The sequence below is a fragment of the Phyllobates terribilis genome, unplaced genomic scaffold (assembly GCF_046119375.1).
Source record: "Phyllobates terribilis strain yellow unplaced genomic scaffold, ASM4611937v1 Scaffold_13__5_contigs__length_258822181, whole genome shotgun sequence".
Classification (NCBI taxonomy): domain Eukaryota; kingdom Metazoa; phylum Chordata; class Amphibia; order Anura; family Dendrobatidae; genus Phyllobates; species Phyllobates terribilis.
This window is the reverse complement of record NW_027362773.1, coordinates 162003117-162025783: the sequence shown is the minus strand read 5'-3', so window position 1 is coordinate 162025783 and position 22667 is coordinate 162003117. Positions and strand designations below refer to the sequence as shown.

Sequence of the window (22667 nt, the reverse complement as noted above, 5' to 3'; positions counted from 1 at the left end):
AGCGCGGGGTGTGAGGCGCCAGAACTGGAGCGCGGGGTGTGATGCGGCACTTCTGTGGCGGCGGAGGGCTGATATTTTTAGGCTGGGGAGCAGGGACACACTGAGACTGAAATTCAGCCCTGGCATTTCAAATGCTGTCCCTGCCCCCGAGGACCAGATGGCGATATATTACTAATATTACCCTGCCTGGAGGAAATCAAGCTTTACTACAAAACCAATATTTTTAATAATACTGCTATATACGATTAAATAATTATAATATCAAAATAATAATATTGCAATGTTACAGACAAATACGAACAAACCATAAGCAGATATTACCACATATATCATAGAATCATAGAATCATAGAATGGTAGAGTTGGAGGGGACCTCCTGGGTCATCTGGTCCAACCCCCTGCTCAAAGCAGGATTCACTAGATCATCTCAGACAGATGTCTGTCCAGCCTCTGTTTGAAGACGTCCATTGAAGGGGAACTCACCACCTCTCGTGGCAGCCTGTTCCACTCATTAATCACCCTAACTGTCAAAAAGTTTTTTCTAATATCTAATCTGTGTCTCCTCCCATTCAGTTTCATCCCATTGCTTCTAGTCTTTCCTTGTGCAAATGAGAATAAAGATGATCCTTCTACAATGTGACAGCCCTTGACATATGTGTAGACAGCTATTAAGTCTCCTCTCAGTCTTCTTTTTTGCAAGCTAAACATTCCCAAATCCTGCAACCGTTCCTCATAGGACATGGTTTGCAGACCAGTCACCATTCTGGTCGCTCTTCTCTGAACTTGCTCCAGTTTGTCTATGTCTTTTTTAAAATGTGACGCCCAGAACTCTACACAGTATTCCAGATGAGGTCTGACCAAAGAGGAGTAAAGACCGATAATGACTTCACGTGATCTAGACTGTATGCTTCTGTTAATACATCCCAGAATTGTATTTGCCTTTTTTGCTGCTGCATCACACTGTTGACTCATGTTCAGTCTATGATCTATTAGTATACCTAAGTCTTTTTCACATGTACTGTTGCTTAGCTCTATTCCTCCCATTCTGTATATGCTTTTTTCATTTTTATTGCCCAGATGTAGTACTTTGCATTTTTCCCTGTTAAAAACCATTCTGTTGGTTGCTGCCCACTGCTCCAGTTTATTTAGGTCTTTTTGAATCCTCTCTCTCTCTTCTCTAGTATTAGCTATCCCTCCTAGCTTTGTGTCATCAGCAAATTTAATCAGTTTACCCTCAATTCCTTCATCTAAATCATTGATAAAGATGTTGAACAATACAGGTCCCAGGACGGAGCCCCGTGGTACCCCACTTGAGACATTCATCCAGCTGGATGTGAAGCCATTTACAACCACCCTTTTATATAGTATAGATAATTCCACCATACTGATCGTTAAAGGGGTTGAGGTTAAAGTCTATGTAACTTCAGACTTCCGATTCCTCATAGCGCACGCTGAGGATTCTCCGGTGCCGGCGTTGGGAGCGGCCGTCACATGACCGGACGTATGGGATTTTCACTCCTCCGGCCACATTCCGACTAATTGTACTCGGCTTTGCTAATTTTACTTGTATTGAGGCAGGCCGTTCAAGACTAGTTAGCATGTGACCGCATGTATGGAAATCACATACTTGCCGTGTAACTACAGTAGGTGCGAGGGTTGCAATCACACATGGGCCATGGAGCCTAGGGGGCCCCAGAAGTCCCTTTGGCCTAAATGAAAAGACTAATGCTATTAAGGATTTGTAATAAAACTCCCAGCGCCAGCATCGGAGAATCCTCACAATGTGCGAGCCATAGAGTCACTGCAGACTTCAACTTCAAGCTTGGACAACTACTTTAAAGAAGTTGTCCACTACTTTGACATTGATGCCCTAGGATAGGGCATCAATCTCAAAGTAGTGGACAACCCCTTTAACCAAATACACTGTACTAAGACTGATATCACCACCACATAGTGACCGCATAATGGTAATATCAGGTCTACACCAATGCTCTGCAGTGGTATATTGTGCAGCTTCTCACCAGTGATGTCTCCCTGATTGTTGTCATTCATTTTCCCTTTTCCTTTGCATTCGCTCCAGACCTCCATGACCTCTTCTTCCGTCCATATCTCCTCCCTACAAAATGTATCATATAGACATCTTCACTTTACTGATTTTCCAGGACCCTCCTCACATTCCCCCACCTCTACAAAGACCACAACTTGTGGCACCTTATAAGAATTCCCCTGTGCCCACTTTAATAATGCCCCCCCTTGACCTCTTATAATAATGACCCTGTACCTCCTTATAATAATACAAGTTTCCCCTGTGATTTCTTATATTAACAATAATGACTCCTAGTTTCCCCTAAAATGATAACAATCCCCCCTTGTGCCTTCTTATAATAATGACCCTCATTGCCTCTTCATTGTAATAATGCTCCTGAGCAGGGGCGTACATAGAAATAACAGGCGCCCCCATAGAAAAAGTCCTATCATGTCACAGTCAAAGAAGAGCAAATTTCCAAACATTTTAAGAAATGGAGAAGGAAATGTATTGCAGCACTTAGACAGTTATTTTGCCCTTACTGAAGCCCCTAAGTGGTCTCACTCACTATGAGCCCGTTTCATGACCCCCATAGAGTATTATGCCCCCACACAGCGTGATTGCCCCACAAACCTTACACAAAGTAAGATGTCCCACAGCACCCTGCACAGTAAGATAGTCACCACGGCCTCCCATACAATATGGCATCCACCGCAGCCCCCAGTATACAGTATGAGAGGCATTACAGACCCCCACACAGTTTGATGTCCACCACAGGCCCCTATTTAAAGTGTGATGTCCACCAAAGCCCCCCCCCCGTACAGTATGAGGACCCCACAGCTCCCATACAGTTTGATGTCCCCCATAACCATCCCATACAGTATAATGTCCACCACAGCCACCCCGCACACTATGATGTCCACCACAACCACAATACACTGTAAGATGATCCCCCACAGCCACCCCACACAGTATGAAGATCCCCATAGCCCCTATACTGTATGACGGTCCTCCCACAGCCCCTATATAGTATGATGGTCCACATCACAGCCCCCATGTAATATGATAGTCCCTCCAACAGTCCCCTATATAGTATGATGGACCACCCAACACCCCCTATATAGTATGATGGTCCACCCAACACCCCCTATATAGTATGATGGACCACCCAACACCCCTATATAGTATGATGGTCCACCCAACACCCCCTATATGGTATGATGGTCCACCCAACACCCCTATATAGTATGATGTTTCACCTCATAGCCCCCTATATAGTATGATGGTCCACCTCACAGGCCCCCATATAGTATGATGGTCCACCTCACAGGCCCCCATATAGTATGATGGTCCACTCAATACCCCCTCCATATAGTATGATGGTAAACCCCACAGCACCTTATATATTATGATGGTACCCCTCACAGCCCCTTTATAGTATGATGGTACCCCCAACAGCCCCCTATGTAGTATGATGGTCCTCCAAATAGTACACTATATAGTATGGTGGTCCACCTCACAGCACCAATTATTGTGTGCTGGTCCCCCACAGTCCCCCAAAAATTAAAAAAATTCCCTATACTCACCTAATCCAGACACCTCGTCCTCCGCAGCGTCTGTCTCCTCTTCTGTCCATTCTCGCAGTGGATGCTGGTGATGCGATGCAGTGATGTCATTGCTCCGCTGTCCACGTCCCCCGCTTGGTGCCGGCCTATGGCAGGTCGCAGGCAGAAGGGGCGCTCCAGCAGCCGGTGGGGTAAGTGATGGAGCCAGCGACTTTATGCTCTGTTACTACTGTTAACAGTATGGGCGTCTTGAGGATGCAGATTGTGATAAAAATGTAGCAGACAAGGCGGCCCACGACCTGACAGGCCCAATTGGCAGATGGCCAGTCCGGCCCTGCTGGGAAGGGCCCAATAACCAGGGACCTCCCCAGCTTAATATTATCAGCCCCCAGCTGTCTGCTTTACCTTTGCTGGTTATCAAAAACAGGTGGGAGGGGGACCCCACGTCATTTTTTTCATTTATTCACAACGTTAACCACGCCTAAAAACTGTAGAATAAACTCCAAATGAAAGGCACTAAAGGGGGCAAGAGTATAATATGTGGGGGGGGGGGGGGTGAAATCATATGTCTGCAGGAGATCTATCATCTATCTATTATCTATCTATCATCTATCTATTATCTATTATATCTATCATCTATCTATCATCTATTATCTATCATCTATCTATTATCTAACTATTATCTATCTATCTATCATCTATCTATTATCTATCTATCTATTATCTATCTATTATCTATCATCTATCTATTATCTATCTATCTATCATCTATCTATTATCTATCTATCTATTATCTATCTATTATCTATCATCTATCTATCATCTATCTATTATCGATCTATTATCTATCTATTATCGATCTATCATCTATCTATTATCTATCATTTATCTATCATCTATTATCTATCTACTATCTATCTATTATCTATCTATTATCTGTCATCTATCTATTATCTATCTATCATCTATCATCTATTATCTGTCATCTATCTATTATCTATCTATCATCTATCTATTATCTATCTATCTATTATCTATCTATCATCTATCTATTATCTGTCATCTATCTATTATCTATCTATCATCTATCTATTATCTATCTATTATCTATCTATTATCTATCTATCATCTATCTATTATCTATCATCTATCTATTATCTATCTATCATCTATTATCTATCTATTATTTATCTATCTATTATCTATCTATCATCTATCTATTATCTATCTATTATCTATCATCTATCTATTATCTATCTATTATCTATCTATTATCTATCTATCATCTATCTATTATCTATCAATTATCTATCTATAATCTATCTATTATCTATCATCTATCTATCTATCATCTATCTATTATCTATCATCTATCTATTATCTATCTATCATCTATCATCTATCTATTATCTATCTATTATCTATCTATTATCTATCTATCTATCATCTATCTATTATCTATCTATTATCTATCATCTATCTGTTATCTATCTATTATCTATCATCTATCTATTATCTATCTATCATCTATCTGTTATCTATCTATTATCTATCATCTATCTATTATCATCTACTATCTATCTATTATCTATCTATTATCTATCTACTATCGATCTATTATCTATTATCTATCTACTATCTATCTATTATCTATCATCTATCTATCATCTATCTATTATCTATCTATCATCTATCTATCTATCATCTATCTATTATCTATCTATCAATTATCTATTATCTATCTATTATCTATCATCTATCTATTATCTATCTATCATCTATCTATCTATCATCTATCTATTATCTATCTATCATCTATCTATTATCTATCATCTATCTATTATCTATCATTTATCTATCTATCTATTATCTATCTATCATCTATCTATTATCTATCATCTATCTATCATCTATTATCTATCATCTATCAATTATCTATCTATTATCTATCATCTATCTATCATCTCTGTTATCTATCTATTATCTATCTATCATCTATCTATTATCTGTCATCTATCTATCATCTATTATCTATCTATTATCATCTACTATCTATCATCTATCTATTATCTATCTATCTATCATCTATCTATTATCATCTACTATCTATCTATTATCTATCTATTATTTATCATCTATCTATTATCTATCATCTATCTATCTATCATCTATCTATTATCTATCATCTATTATCTATCTATCATCTATCTATCATCTATCTATCATTTATCTATTATCTCTCTATCTATTATCTATCATCTATCTATTATCTATCTATCTATTATCATCTACTATCTATCATCTATCTATTATCTATCTATCTATTATCTATCTATCATCTATCTATTATCTATCTATCATCTATTTATCATCTATCTATTATCTATCTATTATCTATCTATCATCTATCTATTATCTATCATCTATCTATTATCTATCTATCTATTATCTATCTATTATCTATCTATTATCTATCATCTATCTATCATCTATCTATTATCTATCTATCTATTATCTATTATCATCTACTATCTATCATCTATCTATTATCATCTACTATCTATTATCTATCTATCATCTATCTATCTATTATCTATCTATTATCTATCTATCATTTATCTATTATCTATCTATCTATCTATTATCTATCATCTATCTATTATCTATCTATCTATTATCTATCTATCATCTATCTATTATCTATCATCTATTATCTATCTATCATCTATCTATTATCTATCATCTATCTATCATCTATCTATTATCTATCTATCTATTATCATCTACTATCTATCATCTATCTATTATCATCTACTATCTATCATCTATCTATTATCATCTACTATCTATCTATCATCTATCTATCTATTATCTATCTATCATTTATCTATTATCTATCTATTATCTATCATCTATCTATTATCTATCATCTATTATCTATCATCTATTATCTATCTATCATCTATCTATTATCTATCATCTATCTATCATCTATCTATTATCTATCATCTATCTATTATCTATCTATTATCATCTACTATCTATCATCTATCTATTATCATCTATCTATCTATTATCTATCTATCATCTATCTATTATCTATCTATTATCTATCTATCATCTATCTATTATCTATCTATTATCTATCTATCTATTATCATCTACTATCTATCATCTATCTATTATCATCTACTATCTATTATCTATCATCTATCTATTATCATCTACTATCTATTATCTATCATCTATCTATTATCATCTATCTATCTATTATCTATCTATTATCTATCATCTATCTATTATCTATCATCTATCTATTATCTATCTATCTATTATCTATCTATCTATTATCTATCATCTATCTATTATCTATCATCTATCTATTATCATCTATCTATCTATTATCTATCTATTATCTATCATCTATCTATTATCTATCATCTATTATCTATCATCTATCTATTATCTATCTATTATCTATCTATCATCTATGTAATATTTCTATCTCTTTCTATGATTGCTTTATTACTTTTGTAGACGAGTCGTCAGTTGCATAGAGTATCATTATACCATGTAACAGATGTTCTAGACCCGTCATACGGACGCTAGGTGAGAATGAGCTCACGCATGACATACGGAATGACATACGCCTGACACGCGTCCAGCTTTTTGGCCCGATCATCAGAGTGATTTTTAATCCACAGATGTGGCGACCCCTAAAGGACAGCTGATCAGTGGAGGCCGGTGAGGGTCTGACACCTGACGATTACCCGCCGTAAGCTCCAGCCGGGGTCCACTCCTGAGCACAGGAGCTGCGCTGTGAAACCAATCATAGCACAGCTTTCAATTTTCTAGATCTTCTAAAGACTTGAAAGCTGAGCCCTGATTGGTTACTATGTCTAAGAACAACCAATCACAGCACAGCTTTCATATTCGTAGCGCTGGTATGGAATTAAACGCTGAGCTCTGATTGGTTCCTATGGACATGTATTTTTTTAATAGTACAGAATCACCCGGCGTTTTGCTGCGCTCCCAGCTTTCTTCAGCCTGAGGCGATGACCCTGACCCCGGCCTCCATTACTATCGATCCCCGCGCACTCATTGCCATTGTCGCAGTCTGATGATATTAGCGCTCAGTGACACAGACGAGCGCGTTATTGTCGCCCCTGCTGTGACCTCCCCCTCCCCACGGCTCAGTGGTCCAGCCCATTACTGGTCGCCTCATGCTGCCCCCTGCTCTCCCCGCCCCCAAGACCGCCTGTGGATCCTCCCGGAAGTGCCGCCATTTTGGATCCTCTGCGCGTAGAGAGAAGACGAGAAGAGCGTGTGACCCGAGGCTGCGAGCGGTGAGTGACGGGAGGGCGCCGGGGGGTGTGGGGGCCGCTCACCGGCAGGGGCTGGAGTGCTGGGCCCGGCGGCGGGATGGTGACGTGAAGATTGCGTAAGCGGCGGGTAACGGGATCCTAGCGGCCGCCCCACCCTCCGCTCTGCCGGGCTGGTGAGGAGCCGGGCGGGGATAACGGCGCTCTGCTCCGAGCCCGCTACCCGCACGTGGCCGGCAGCCTCAGGGTGAGGTCCGGGGAGAGGCCGGCGGGGGGCGAGCTCCAGGGTAGAGGCCGGCGGGGGGACGCAGGAGGGGGGCGAGCTCCAGGGTAGAGGCCGGCGGGGGGACGTAGGAGGGGGGCGGCACAGAGGCCGGCGGGGGGGCGAGCTCCAGGGTAGAGGCCGGCGGGGGGACGCAGGAGGGAGTCGGCACAGAGGCCGGCGAGCTCCAGGGTAGAGGCCGGAGGGGGGCGAGCTCCAGGGTAGAGGCCGGCGGGGGGACGCAGGAGGGGGGCGAGCTCCAGGGTAGAGGCCGGCGGGGGGACACAGGAGGGGGGCGGAGCTCCAGGGTAGAGGCCGGCGGGGGGATGCAGGAGGGGGGCGAGCTCCAGGGTAGAGGCCGGCGGGGGGACGCAGGAGGGGGGCGAGCTCCAGGGTAGAGGCCGGCGGGGGGACGTAGGAGGGGGGCGGCACAGAGGCCGGCGGGGGGGCGAGCTCCAGGGTAGAGGCCGGCGGGGGGACGCAGGAGGGAGTCGGCACAGAGGCCGGCGAGCTCCAGGGTAGAGGCCGGAGGGGGGCGAGCTCCAGGGTAGAGGCCGGCGGGGGGACGCAGGAGGGGGGCGAGCTCCAGGGTAGAGGCCGGCGGGGGGACACAGGAGGGGGGCGGAGCTCCAGGGTAGAGGCCGGCGGGGGGATGCAGGAGGGGGGCGAGCTCCAGGGTAGAGGCCGGCGGGGGGACGCAGGAGGGGGGCGAGCTCCAGGGTAGAGGCCGGCGGGGGGACGTAGGAGGGGGGTGGCACAGAGGCCGGCGGGGGGACGCAGGAGGGAGTCGGCACAGAGGCCGGCGAGCTCCAGGGTAGAGGCCGGCGGGGGGACGCAGGAGGGGGGCGAGCTCCAGGGTAGAGGCCGGCGGGGGGACGCAGGAGGGGGGCGAGCTCCAGGGTAGAGGCCGGCGGGGGGACGTAGGAGGGGGGCGGCACAGAGGCCGGCGGGGGGGTGAGCTCCAGGGTAGAGGCCGGCGGGGGGACGCAGGAGGGAGTCGGCACAGAGGCCGGCGAGCTCCAGGGTAGAGGCCGGTGGGGGGACGCAGGCGGGGGGCGAGCTCCAGGGTAGAGGCCGGCGGGGGGACACAGGAGGGGGGCGAGCTCCAGGGTAGAGGCCGGTGGGGGGACGCAGGCGGGGGGCGAGCTCCAGGGTAGAGGCCGGCGGGGGGACACAGGAGGGGGGCGAGCTCCAGGGTAGAGGCCGGCGGGGGGACGTAGGAGGGGGGCGGCACAGAGGCCGGCGGGGGGGCGAGCTCCAGGGTAGAGGCCGGCGGGGGGACGCAGGAGGGAGTCGGCACAGAGGCCGGCGAGCTCCAGGGTAGAGGCCGGTGGGGGGACCCAGGAGGGGGGCTGCACAGAGGCCGGCGGGGGGGCGAGCTCCAGGGTCGAGGCCAGCAGGGGGGGGCGAGCTCCAGGGTAGAGGCCGGCGGGGGGACGCAGGAGGGAGGCGAGCTCCAGGGTAGAGGCCGGCGGGGGGACGCAGGAGGGGGGCGAGCTCCAGGGTAGAGGCCGTCGGGGGGACGTAGGAGGGGGGCGGCACAGAGGCCGGCGGGGGTCGAGCTCCAGGGTAGAGGCCGGCGGGGGGACGCAGGAGGGGGGCGAGCTCCAGGGTAGAGGCCGGCGGGGGACGCAGGAGGGGGGCGGCACAGAGGCCGGTAGAGGCCGGGGGGGGCGAGCTCTAGGGGAGAGGCCGGCGGGGGGGGACGCAAGACGGGGGCGGCACAGAGGCCGGCAGGAAGGGGTGGCACAGAGGCCGGTAGAGGCAGGAGGGGGGCGGCATAGAGGCCGGCGGGGGGACACAGGAGGGGGGCGGCACAGAGGCCGGCGGGGGGGGGCGAGCTCCAGGGTAGAGGCCGGCAGGGGGGGTGGCACAGAGGCCGGCGGGGGGCGAGCTCCAGGGTAGAGGCCGGCGGGGGGACGCAGGAGGGGGGCGAGCTCCAGGGTAGACGCAGGAGGGGGGGGGCGACCTCCAGGGTAGAGGCCGGGGGGGGAGCGCGAGCTCCAGGGTAGAGGCCGGGGGGGGGCGCGAGCTCCAGGGTAGACGCAGGAGGGGGGGGGGCGAGCTCCAGGGTAGAGGCCGGCGGGGGGGACGCAGAAGGGGGGTGAGCTCCAGGGTAGATGCAGGAGGGGGGGCGCGAGCTCCAGGGTAGAGGCTGGCGGGGGGGACGCAGAAGGGGGGCGAGCTCCAGGGTAGACGCAGGAGGGGGGGCGAGTTCCAGGGTAGAGGCAGGCCGGAGGGGGGTGGCACAGAGGCCGGCGGGGGTCGAGCTCCAGGGTAGAGGGGGGCGCAAGGTGGGGGGGTCAAGCTCCAGGGTAGAGGGAGGCTTGGGGGGGTACAGAGGCCAGGTGCGGGGTCGAGCTCCAGGGTAGAGGCCGCCAGGGGGACGCAAGGGGGGTGGCACAGAGGCCAGCGGGGGTCGAACTCCAGGGTAGAGGGGGGGCGCAAGGGAGGAAGGTGGCACAGAGGCCGGCGGGGGTCGAGCTCTAGGGTAAGGGGGGGGCGTGGTACAGAGGCCGGGGATGGGGTGGAGCTCCATGGTAGAGGGGGGGGGGGTGGAGCTCCATGGTAGAGGGGGGCACAGAGGCCGGGGGGGTCGAGCTCCAGGGTAGAGGCCTGCGGGTGGCACAGAGGCCTGTGGGGGTGGAGCGCCATGGTAGAGGGGGGCACAGAGGCCGGGGGGGTCGAGCTCCAGGGTAGAGGCCTGTGGGTGGCGCAGAGGGGGTGGCACAGAGGCCTGTGGGGGTCGAGCTCCAGGGTATAGGGGTGCGCAAGGGGGTGGTGGCACAGAGGCCGGCGGGGGTCAAGCTCCAGGGTAGAGGGGGGTGCAAGGGGGGTGGCACAGAGGCCTGTGGGGGTGGAGCTCTAGGGTAGAGGGGGCGCAAGAGGGGGGTGACACAGAGGCCGGGGGGGGGGTCGAGCTCCAGGGTAGAGGTGGGGGGGGGGGGGTGGCACAGAGGCCGGAGGGGGTCGAGCTCCAGGGTAAAGGGGGGCGTAAGGGGGGGTGGCACAGAGGCTGGCAGGGGTCGAGCTCCTGGGTAGAGGCTGGCAGGTGGCACAGAGGCCGGTGGGGGTTGAGCTCCTGGGTAGACGGGGGTGCAGGGGGGGGGGGGCTGGCACAGAGGCTCGTTGGGGTCGAGCTCCAGGGTAGAGGCTGGCAGGGGTCGAGCTCCAGCGTAGAGGCTGGCGGGTGGCACAGAGGCTGGCAGGGGTCGAGCTCCAGGGTAGAGGCTGGCGGGGGGTTGAGCTCCAGGGTAGATGCTGGCGGGTGGCACAGAGGCCGGCGGGGGTTGAGCTCCAGGGTAGGGGGAGGGGCACAGAGGCCGGGGGGTCGAGCTCCAGGGTAGAGGGGGGGGGCGCTGGCGGGGGTCGAGCTCCAGGGTAGAGGGTGGCACAGAGGCCGGCGGGGGTCGAGCTTCAGGGCAGAGGCTGGCGGGGGGGGGGGGTGGCACAGAGGCCAGCGGAAGAAGTTGGGGGGGGGGTGAGAGTCAGGGTAGAGACGGCGGGAGGCATGGGGGCGGGAGATGAGCGTCTGCGTACACCCCCCCTACGAGGGAGGGAAGATGGGGAGGAGAGTGTGTACACGCCCCCAAGGGAAGATCAGGGGTCAACCCACACACCCCTGAGGGGATATGTAGTCTGCGTAAGAAATGGGGGGCAGGTGGCTGCGTACACCCTACCGAGGTAAGAAATGGGGGGCAGGTGGCTGCGTACACCCTACCGAGGGAAGAAATGGGGGGCAGTGGCTGCGTACACCCCCCCGAGGGAAGAAATGGGGGGCAGTGGCTGCGTACACCCCCCCCCCGAGGGAAGAAATGGGGGGCAGTGGCTGCGTACCCCCCCCCCCCCCCCCCGAGGGAAGAAATGGGGGGCAGGTGGCTGCGTACACCCCCCTGAGGGAAGAAGCGATGGGGGAAGTGGCTGCTTACATCCCCTGAGGTAAATGGGAGGGTGGCTGCGTACTCCCCCCACCCCCCCATCCCGAGGGGAGAAATGCGGGGTGGGGGAAGGCTGCGTACACCCCCCTGAGGGAAGAAATTGGGGGGGGGGGGGCACAGATTAGGCCTCTTCGCGCCGTCCGGCTTCACCATTTCACTTAGGCTGTGTGCCCACGATGCTTTTTTTAAGCGTTTCCGCAGCGGCAAAAACGTTTAAAAAACGCTTGGTAGAAGGCCTGCCATGTCCCCCAATGATAATCCGCAGGCGCTGAGTTTTTGCCGCCATTGACTTGCATTGAATCGCTTGGATTCCACATCACTGCATCTGTACATGCAGAATCCATGCGTTTCAATGTGCGGATGGTACCCGGGTCTAGAGGACAGGAGACTCTCCTCCGGACCCGGGTACCATAGAAACTGTAAAAAAAAAGAATAAAATAAATATTATACTTGCCTTCTGATGACCCCCAGTCTCCTTGTCTTCACTTGCCGGCAGATTGCGGTGGACAGAAGGACCTGTGCTGACGTCATAGTCATGTGACGGCAGGTCCTTCAGTGTACTGCGAGCTGCCGGCAAGACTGCGGGGGCCATCGGAAGGTAAGTATATATTTATTTTTTACCATTCTTTACGGTCACACTATATATGCCAGTTGCATGGATTTATATAATGTGACCAAGTTGTCAAGCACTTTCCAAGTGATGCTAAAATCGCTTGGAAAGCGCTTGTCAACCCGCATGCGGAAAGGCAAGTGAAGAACGCTTCACATCCGCATGTCCCGGGCAGGAAAAACGCATGCACAATCCGCATGCACAATCTGCGCGCACAATCCGCATGTGTATTTTCTGCCAGGGAGATGCAGGAACGCTCAGGAAAAAATCCGGAGCATTTCTGCGTCGTGGGCACACAGCCTAACAGTTTAGTTCATGTTCAGCCGCCCGCACTGACCCGTTAATAAAGGCGCCATCACTCATCTGTGGCCACCGCCGGGGCAGATTGGACGTTTTAAAGGGATTTCCCATCCTTCATACTAATGTCTGATCTCCAGATGCCGTAGGAGTGCCAGTATGTCCTCATTGTTGAGGGTCTTCTCTGGGACACATTGGCAGAGTTTCTTGCAGGGGGGCTCGGACATTCCCACCATAAGAGGATGTGGAATTGTCTGTTTCATGTCAGAAACCAACCCCAGAGTTAGGCTGTGTGCCCACGTAGCGTTTTACAAGCGTTTTTGATGCGGAATTTCCGCAGCGGAAACGCTTGTAAAACGCTTGGTAACCCGCACCCCATGATCCCCAATGGGTTTCCGCAACTTCTATGCACATGCTGCGGATTTTTCCGCAGCGTTTATGCCGAGTTCAAAAATCCGCAGCATGTCATTTAATTTTGCGTTTCCGCAAGCGGAATTGCCTTTGTCCAATGCATAAAAAACGCAAGGCAATTCCGCATGTGGAAGACGTGTGATAAACGCGCGAAAAATGCGCGATAAACGCGTGCGGAATTCCGCATGCGTTTTTCCGGGAGAGGACTTGCATTTATGCAGCAGAAATTTTCTGCTTCATAAATGCAACGTGGGCACATAGCCTTAACCCCTTCCGGCCACTGACAATTTTTATTTTTTCTTTCCCTTTTTCCAAAATCTATATATATATATATTTTTTTTTTCTGTCCTCATCGGCGTACAAGGGCTCGTTATTTGTGGGACGAGTTGTACTTTTGATGACACCGTTCACTTTACCATATAATAAACTTAAAAACAGGAAAAATACAAAATGCAGTGGAAAAAAACACAACTGCGCTGATGTTCTTCGGGTTTAGTTTTTGCCGTTTTACTCGGTGTACCCCGTTTCTCCGGGTCCGTGCAGTCACCACGATTTCTACTGTTTTATTTTTGTTTGTTTTTTTTAATGGCGAAAAAAAAATGTAGAAAGTTGTGAATACTAGTCTTTGCATTGCGTGGCCATTCTTCTGTCGGTGGAGCCGTGTTGGGGCTTGTTTTTCTGCGAGGTGAGCCGATGGTTTTATTGATAACATTCTGGGTGACATTCGACATTTTGATTGATTCTTGTTGCATTTATTTTAGGGAGGTTTGATCGAAAAGCAGCAACTCTGCCGTTTTTATTTTTACGGGGTTTGCTCTGAGGATTTTTTGGCTATTTTTTTTTTTTTATAGATCAGACATTCAGGGGGGCAATGGCGGCCAGTAAGATCACACCCTGTCGGTGATTGACAGCAGCATTTATAAAGTTCACCGTAGCAATCAGAGCCAGACCTGATCTCTGCTGGCACATGCCGGCTCCATATGTGGTGAACCCAAGTGGGATCTATTAGTACATCCTACTACTGGAAGGGGTTAAATGGATCAACTGGCTCCTATGACAGTCCTAGTACCATCTGTGCTGCCCGCATGTTGGTTTTTATATCCGAAGTTATAAAATTCTGCCACTCTGTGAGAACAAATGTCGGTCAGGGGCGAATTGGAGAACCCCCATATAAATAACATAGTCGCTGGGTCCCACAAAACCAGCAGCTTCAGCTGACGCCTGTGTGAGCCGCTGACTGACCCGGTGGTCTGCCTGTCATTGCAGTCCTCTCCGCCCGGCCGCCATTTTTGTCCCGGTCAGGGAGAGTTTCCTGACCGCTCAGTCGTCTTCGCCTGTTTTTTTTGCAATTTCTAGGTGTTTTTTTTTTTTTTTTTCTCCAGTGTTTCCTCACTTCTCACGGCAGACACTAAACATACTGCCCCCCTCCTCCCTGCGGACAGCTGTTTAGTGCATCGCACCCCTCCTGGGTCGCCCAGTGTTTGCTCATATAATGGCCGTGACGATGCCATGTTCCCGTCCTGGCGCTGCTCTGATAAGAGCCGGGAACGCGGCAGAAGTAATGCGGGAACACATGGCTTCCCTGCAGCCGATTACTCGCCAGATGTAGTGATTATACCCCGAGCATGTGATCAAACTTTCCAAGTCTTACTTTGTAGCTGGCGTTGTATAAGAACATGTGTCGTGCTATGAAGCGCCAGCATTTGCTGCTGCTGTTATTGGCCTGGGTGGGTGCAGATTGGGGTCATGCATTTACACAGGCTGATCTCTGCCCCATCGAATGTATAACCATACGCGTAGGGCTGTTTATCAGCCCCTTTTACACCGGCCGATGCAAACTGTTGGGGGGGGGGGGGGTCGATTGTTAAAACAATTCTTGCGCACACTGGGAGATAAGTGGCGCTGACTGTTACATTGGCAGATGCCAACCTAACGTGCAAACCTCCCCGGTGCCGTGTCGTCCGCGCCGCTGCCCTCCAGATAGATGTGAGCGGGGCAGGAGAGCCCCTGTGATGCGGTTGTTCAGACCCCATCCAGTTGGCACATTGTCAGCAGTCGTCCCCTGGTGATTACACATGGAGACGCGAAGCCGACTACGATTATTTTTAGGCTGCACGAACGATGCAATAAATCAATCCACAAGCGTTTTGCTGCCCTGTTCACACAGGCCAATGATTGGCAGCGAGCATACTTACAAACATTCGTCCCACCCGATGACGGACCGTGTAACGGTGCCTGGACCCCTGAAATGTCACTTAAGCTGCACATAATGGAGATGCATATTATTAATTCCTTTTTTTTTTTTTTCCCCCCTCAGGCACCACATAGGATATAAGGGTCTCCCAGACTCCGGGCCGCTGCTTGCCTTTCAAGAGACAGAACGTTCATGTAAGTCTCTAATTTCTCCAACATAATTTCTATGAATGTATTCAGCACTTTGCGGGGCTTTATTTTTGCACCGTGGTGTTGGATTCGGACAGGCTGTGAGGACTGACAGCATCGCCCCCCAAGCCCTTCTCTTTCACACGGAGAATGGAGGACAGTGTGACTGGTGACGTCTCGTCCTGACGAAGCACAGAAAGGGGTCAGGCCACAAAATCTCCTTGGGCGATCCTCTTCTGGGGGGGCTGTAAGCCTGCACCCACACACAAGCTGCTGAAAGTCAGTGTCGAGATCTGAGCCTCCACCGCTGCTCCTGGTCTCCATTATTGTCTGCAGCGCTAATGTCAGGTCAACAGCGCTGCATCCAATCATTGAGCTCCGCGCTTCTGCCAAGTAGGCGGCATGAGCCGCTGAACTCACTGATTGACTGCAGGGCTGACAGCTTGACGTCTGTGCTGCAGACAATAATGAACACCAGGAACAACAGAGGAGACTCTCCGTTGGACCCAAGGAGAGTGAGTAAAGCACAGTTTATATTTAAAAAAAGAATAAAAAAAAAAGTGCAAGCGGGGGACACAGGTTTTCCAAAACAAAAAAAAATCCTTTTAAGATGGGTCAGCAATTTGTGGCCGGATAGCTGCAGCATGTTGGGAGTTGTAGTTTCACAACAGCTGAAATGCCGCATGTTGCTGACATCTATTCATAAAAAAATCTATAGAACTTCTTCAGCATCTTTTATACTAATGTCTGACTGCCGGCAATTGCAGCGCTGCCTCCGATCACCGGAAGGTGAGACCAGGCCACTCATCATGGCAAAGGTCGGTCCATCTCCTCCCCCCCTGAATGGCATTGTTATCCCAGATGGCAGCGGCTATGAGCCAAACTGGAGGCAGTTAGTAAGGATGTGAGATTTTGCGTGTTTCCAGCCGTGTGTCCGTCGTCTTCCACCCGCTTCATTTGCAGCCGTCTTATTGGATTTAATTCTTGCATATCTAGGAGCGAGTGCTTTATTTGGTGTCTGGTGGGTTTACAGGTGAGAAATTTGCTAGGTAAAAAGTTTTCTGTGTCCGAACACGAGCAGTACTTTTACTCATTGAGGTTGCATTACCCTGGATAGATTTACTGCCTGTACATTGCTATGGTATGTGCTGCCAGGTGTCATCTTCTCCGATTACTCTTACAGGTCACCAGAGAATGGTGCGTCTGCTGCACCAAATGTTGTCATGTAGCCCCCCAGCAGTGTCCGCCTGACCCGTGCGTCATCTGTATATCTATATCTCCCAGCACACTATTACCGGGCCCAATGCAGAGATCCTTCTTTCCAGATCTCTGTATGGCCGGGCCCAGCCCTCAGCGCGGGGTCTCGGGACCCTTACTTTGGTCATGTTGTGCTTGGAGTGGCTAGCACGCCGTTTGTAGCTTTTACACTGAGATCAGTGATGCAGAAGTCGCTTTGTCTTTTTGGCTTTTATCATCGCTAATGAGGATCAGCATTTATAAATCAGAAGATTCGACTAAACATTTCGGAGTCAGACTGGCGGGACGGCGGCAATCTGTCCCGACTCCCATATAGACGTTCACACTCTGAGTAACCCACCATTGGAAAGGATTGGTTATGAGGGGTTTTAGGTCAGCGGTGCCTGCGTGTGTGGCAGGAGCGCCACTGTGAGGCGGGATGCAGTATTAAATTAGGGCTGCGCCCCCTTTCATTCTCGGCCTACTTTTCTTGGGTTTGGTGTAATGTTTCATGTCGGGTTCCTAAATGGACGCTACTGATCGCCAAGATTGCAGATTTCTGAAGGCACTGTGATCGGTGGCTCAGTGGTTAGCACTGTGATCGGTGGCTCAGTGGTTAGCACTGTGATCGGTGGCTCAGTGGTTAGCACTGTGATCGGTGGCTCAGTGGTTAGCACTGTGATCGGTGGCTCAGTGGTTAGCACTGTTGCCTTGCAGCACTGGGGTCCTGGGTTCAAATCCCACCAAGCACAACATCTGCACTTTTCCTCCCACACTTCAGACAATGTGATAGGGGATATAGATTGTGAGCCCCAATGGGGTCAGCGAGTATGATGATATCTGTAAAATCTCTGCAGAATATGACGGCGCTACTTAAGCAAATAAAATAATTAATACGTGTGTTTTACAATATTTCTTTATTTCCATGAAGACTTAAGTGTTCAAGGTTTTTTTTTTTTTTCAACATCACGTTTGGCTTTAATTGCAACTTGCTGGAGAAAACAACCAACTTTGCAATTTGCTCCTCAATAACGGAGGGATGTAGAATTTTATAGCTCGCAGTTCATTACCTAGGTTATCAGCCACCTTTGCAGTTTATCAGTGGAGGCAAATATGCGAAGCAAGGAGTGCAGCGCTTACAAGCTTTTTGCTTTTGAGCGTGCAAGAACCGCTGTGAGCTGATGGATGGTTGGATTCTGGTGTCACCGCCCCCTGCGCCTCTTCCATGCTTCATTGGAGAGCATGCATGATGTACCATGCCACCCATCAGGATTGTCCGGGTATGTGCCCACGATCCGGAGCTGCTGCAGGTTTGAAGCAGAGTATTTATGCTCAGATGTTACAGCATAGGGGATGGTATTTCTAGAAATCCCATGTCCACTATGCGTCTGTGCACCTGCGAATCATCCGTGGAAACGGACCTGCAGCGCGTCTTTCGGACCTGCAGCGCGTCTTTCGGACCTGCAGCGCGTCTTTCGGACCTGCAGCGCGTCTTTCGGACCTGCAGCGCGTCTTTCGGACCTGCAGCGCGTCTTTCGGACCTGCAGCGCGTCTTTCGGACCTGCAGCGCGTCTTTCGGACCTGCAGCGCGTCTTTCGGACCTGCAGCGCGTCTTTCGGACCTGCAGCGCGTCAGTTTCTCTTGCAGGTCCTCGTGTGGACTTTCCCCATAGACTAACATCAATGAGGGTGGCAGCAGCTGGGCTATCCCGCGGGGCTGCAGCCGGCTCCTGATCGCGAGCACATACCCTCAAATCTTTTTGAGTGCGCCGTCCCCCTGCTTCTGAGACTTCATTCACACCTGAGCTGGAGTCTCTCTTGTAGTTACTCTCCCCAAACGTTTGTGGAAAATAGCGCTCCTCCACTGTAGTTGTTGGGGGTCTGCTTGCCGCATAGAATATCTGATCAGTTTCTCCAACTTCTGAAAAGTTATCCATGCAGCATGTAACACACAGAGAAGCGGCTCATTATTATGGGGGGCCTCTATCATATTGACTATATGCCGTAACACTGCCCCTCCCCCACTCCATCTACCTTTCCAAATAATATCCAACATCCTGAATCCCCCTTGCTGCCACCGGCGTCCGGTCATTAAGGTGTTAAGTTTTTAGTCTGTTGGGAAAGAAATGCTAAGTTTCCTGTGTCGGAGCAATTACCTGGCACGGGCTTCGTCATGTGAAGGAGGCGGATAAGGAGACGTGGCCTCGGGCGCTGTGAGGTTACATGTACCGGAGAGCTGTGCAACCCGTGTAGGACCTGCAGAAAGCTCACGGTGATGGCAGTGGCGGCACTACAGTGCGCTTTTATTATGGAGTCATGAAATTCTGTAATGGTTTACACAATTATTATTATTTATTTCTTTTTTAGTCCAATAACTCTGGCTGACTGTTGAGAAGGCCCCGGTTATTACAGTCCTATAGACAGGACGATTATATCTCCTCCTGACCCGTCATGTCTGAAGCATCTGGCATTTTTGCCCGTGCAGCCGCCTCTCCGTCGGCGCTGGCAGAGCTTTGCTTCAGTCATCGGTGGTAAGGGGCACTGGTGCCAGTCCTGCCCCTGATTTTTGGGAAAGGGGCAGGAAATGTCTTTTTTTAATACACAGACCTTTTAGGCTATATTCCCACGTTGAGCTTTTTGGTGCGTTTTTGATTATACTGATTTTCTGCACCCGGTTACTTGCATTTAAAAAAAAAAAAAAAATAGCGTCAAAGACTCATCGTGGAACGATTCACCTTTTTTTCAGCCTTTGGTGGTGATATAATTCCTGAGATCTTTAGTATGGTCTGGATCGTTTAACCCTTGGGTGTCATATCTGCGGTCGGGTTCTGTGAACGTTTCGCCCATCGGTGGCAGCAGCGGACGGAGGGATCTGTTTATTGTCCAAGATCACGTTCTGGGGAACACCCTTCTCGGAGATCGCAGCCCCTCGCCATGTTACTCCGCTCGGCACCTTGCTGTGGTTTTTATCTTCCTTCGTTTGCGAAGAATGAAAGCTGTACAGTTTTGCGCTGCCCATAGACTTGAGATCTGTGCGGATCCAGCTCGTCTTGCGGATCCAGCTCGTCTTGCGGATCCAGCTCGTCTTGCGGATCCAGCTCGTCTTGCGGATCCAGCTCGTCTTGCGGCGCCAGCTCGTCTTGCGGCTCCAGCTCGTCTTGCGGCTCCAGCTCGTCTTGCGGGGCCAGCGTTGTCCACGAGGTCAGATTGTCAGGAGATCTGCCGATGTGGCCGCCATACACATTGTATGACCCTTTGCTGAGCCCACAGGTTTCAGCAGGACTGGTCGATCTCCTGGTTTGCACGGTCCTGTCCCGACTCTTCCGTCCCTTTTATAAGAGGTCAGCAGAGACCAGTATGGAGGGTTTACCAAAAACTGCCTCCTCGTCCCTATTAAATCGGAGTGTCCTAAAAGAGCCTGTCACCAGAGGATAACGGTCCCGGTCAGATGTTGTATGGAGAATGGCCCCTGGGTTCACATGATTTGCGCTCCTCCATGCCTGCTGGCTATTTGGAGGCAGGAGCGGCTTTTGCTTTTTTTTTGGGATGACCCCTCTCCCCCCTCCTTCCCCAATGTGCATTAGGTCCAAAGCCAGAAGGAACCAGTAAATACATTCCTGTGCAGTGCGGATCTGTCCACGTCTGGAGGCTGCACAGAAACGTAATCCTGCTGCGGCTCCGGTCACTCCGGGGATTCATGTCAGCCATGACTATAAATATGTGACCCACCTCCTCCAATCCGACACCTGCTTTCATTTTCTCCCCTGCAGGGCACAGATTAGGTTTGTGAGCCGCCTGCACCCTTACCTGTTAAGTCAGTCCAAGCTGGAGGCACCCCGGGGCAATGTCTGACAACCAGGTGACCCTTCAGACAGCTATCTGCAGTGTATGGGGCAGTCAGGAGCAATGTCTGACAACCAGGTGACCCTTCAGACAGCTATCTGCAGTGTATGGGGCAGTCAGGAGCAATGTCTGACAACCAGGCGAGCCTTCAGACAGCTATCTGCAGTGTATGGGGCAGTCAGGAGCAATGTCTGACAACCAGGCGAGCCTTCAGACAGCTATCTGCAGTGTATGGGGCAGTCAGGGCGTGAAGATGAGAAGCAGACGAGCGCTCTATATCCATGGCCGCCTTGGCTCGTGCACCCCACTGCATTACTAAGACGCCCCTACGTTATATTTTACAGTTTCCAGCTTGCAGCCACATTGCAAGACAAAATCTAAAAACTATTAAAGTGACTTGTGCCGTTTCTCCCTGCACATCTGCTAATTGTCGGCCCCGTACACATCAGTTCCTGTTGCCTCGTGTGTGTGGGCACCTCTAGGGTGGCACCGGGGTCTCGGTTTGGCATCTGATTGTTTGTAAGTCGCTGTGTCCTGGTGTCTGTGATCGGCACGAGCCCCTGCGGCTGTGCGTGGTGCCGGCGGCGGCTGTGCGTGGTTGCGGCTGTGCGTGGTTGCGGCTGTGCGTGGTGCCCGAGCTGCAGGTAAATCGATGTCGGTGCCGTCTGCCGCCTCCATCTTTCCTGGGCAGCTCATTATACCTGGTGCTATAATTTGAACTCTGGATTCGGTGGGGAAAAAATAGAAATTTCTGGTCGGCATGGAAACCGTGCCTGAGCGAGCGGCGGGCGGTGCCAGCTCCGAGTTTTAGACATTTTATTTGGGAAAGTTACTTCATGCAGAAACGCTTCCAGAATGACAAGAAAATGTATTTTTAGGGCTGAGCGGCGGAGCGACTTGTCACCTCGTCCCCTGGTCACACGTTGTAGGGTTTTGCCATATACAATCCCCCCTTACATAAGTGGCCATACGGCCCGGCTTTATGGCAGTCCCATGGAAATGCAATGGAGCACAACCGCTGACCACAGGGGTCTCTGGTGGTGTATGGGGGTCCCGGTGGTTGCTGTTCGCTGATCGTTCTCTGTCCTGCTTTTGGGTGATAGCTGGTCACATCCAGAATTCAGGGTCATAAGAGGGTGATAACGCTCCGCACCGTGCGCTTGTCGCAGTGTCAGCCGGCAGCACTTGGACTCTGATTTTCCACATTTCTCTTGCGGACGTTGCTGGTTGTAATGATTTCCGAGCTGGCGACGTGCCATGCTCCATCTTTAGCCTCGAGGGCACAACGTTGTCACCCAGGGAACCCGGCAGTGGTGGCGATCGATGCAGATGGATGTGCGGAGATCGCCCTCTCCAGCTGTGTGATGTAACCGGGTCACTGCGTGTGGACGGATAGCGTCATGCACTCGCTCAGAGCCATAATATGCTTTGTAATATGGGAATGGGAAAGCTAAAGTACACGGGCCGTCTGGAGGAAGACCATTTAGTTGACTGGTGTCTGACCTGGGAGACTTCCATATAGGCCGGCCGACCAGTCCAGCTAATGATGACCTATGTATATTGGTCGCTGTGCTCCCAGTGCGGGTGCCTCCGTCACTTCTGACTTCACCTGTTTGATTAAAGGGTGTAAAAGTCACCAACGTTACAATTCACCTCTTAAAAGTTCTTCTGAGTTGTGGAGAAAGGAGGCATTTTTAATGTTGTTTTCTCATCGCCTAGGTTACTGTCACCTCTGCCAGTGGTGGACGGTTTCCTAGGCAAGGCTTCTGTGTGACTA

General features: G+C 50.4%; 1 protein-coding gene across 17 annotated transcripts in view; it reads left to right on the top strand.

The window, feature by feature from the left end:
• The first annotated feature begins 7813 nt into the window (after positions 1–7813).
• CELF1 (CUGBP Elav-like family member 1) overlaps positions 7814–22667 on the top strand; it is a 35454-nt gene continuing 20600 nt past the window's right edge. For all 17 annotated transcript variants that reach the window (XM_073658966.1, XM_073658973.1, XM_073658968.1 and 14 more), the window contains exons 1-2: positions 7814–7936; positions 15748–15818. The gene's annotated coding sequence lies outside the window, so the exon portion shown is untranslated. The remainder of the gene's footprint in view (positions 7937–15747; positions 15819–22667) is intronic.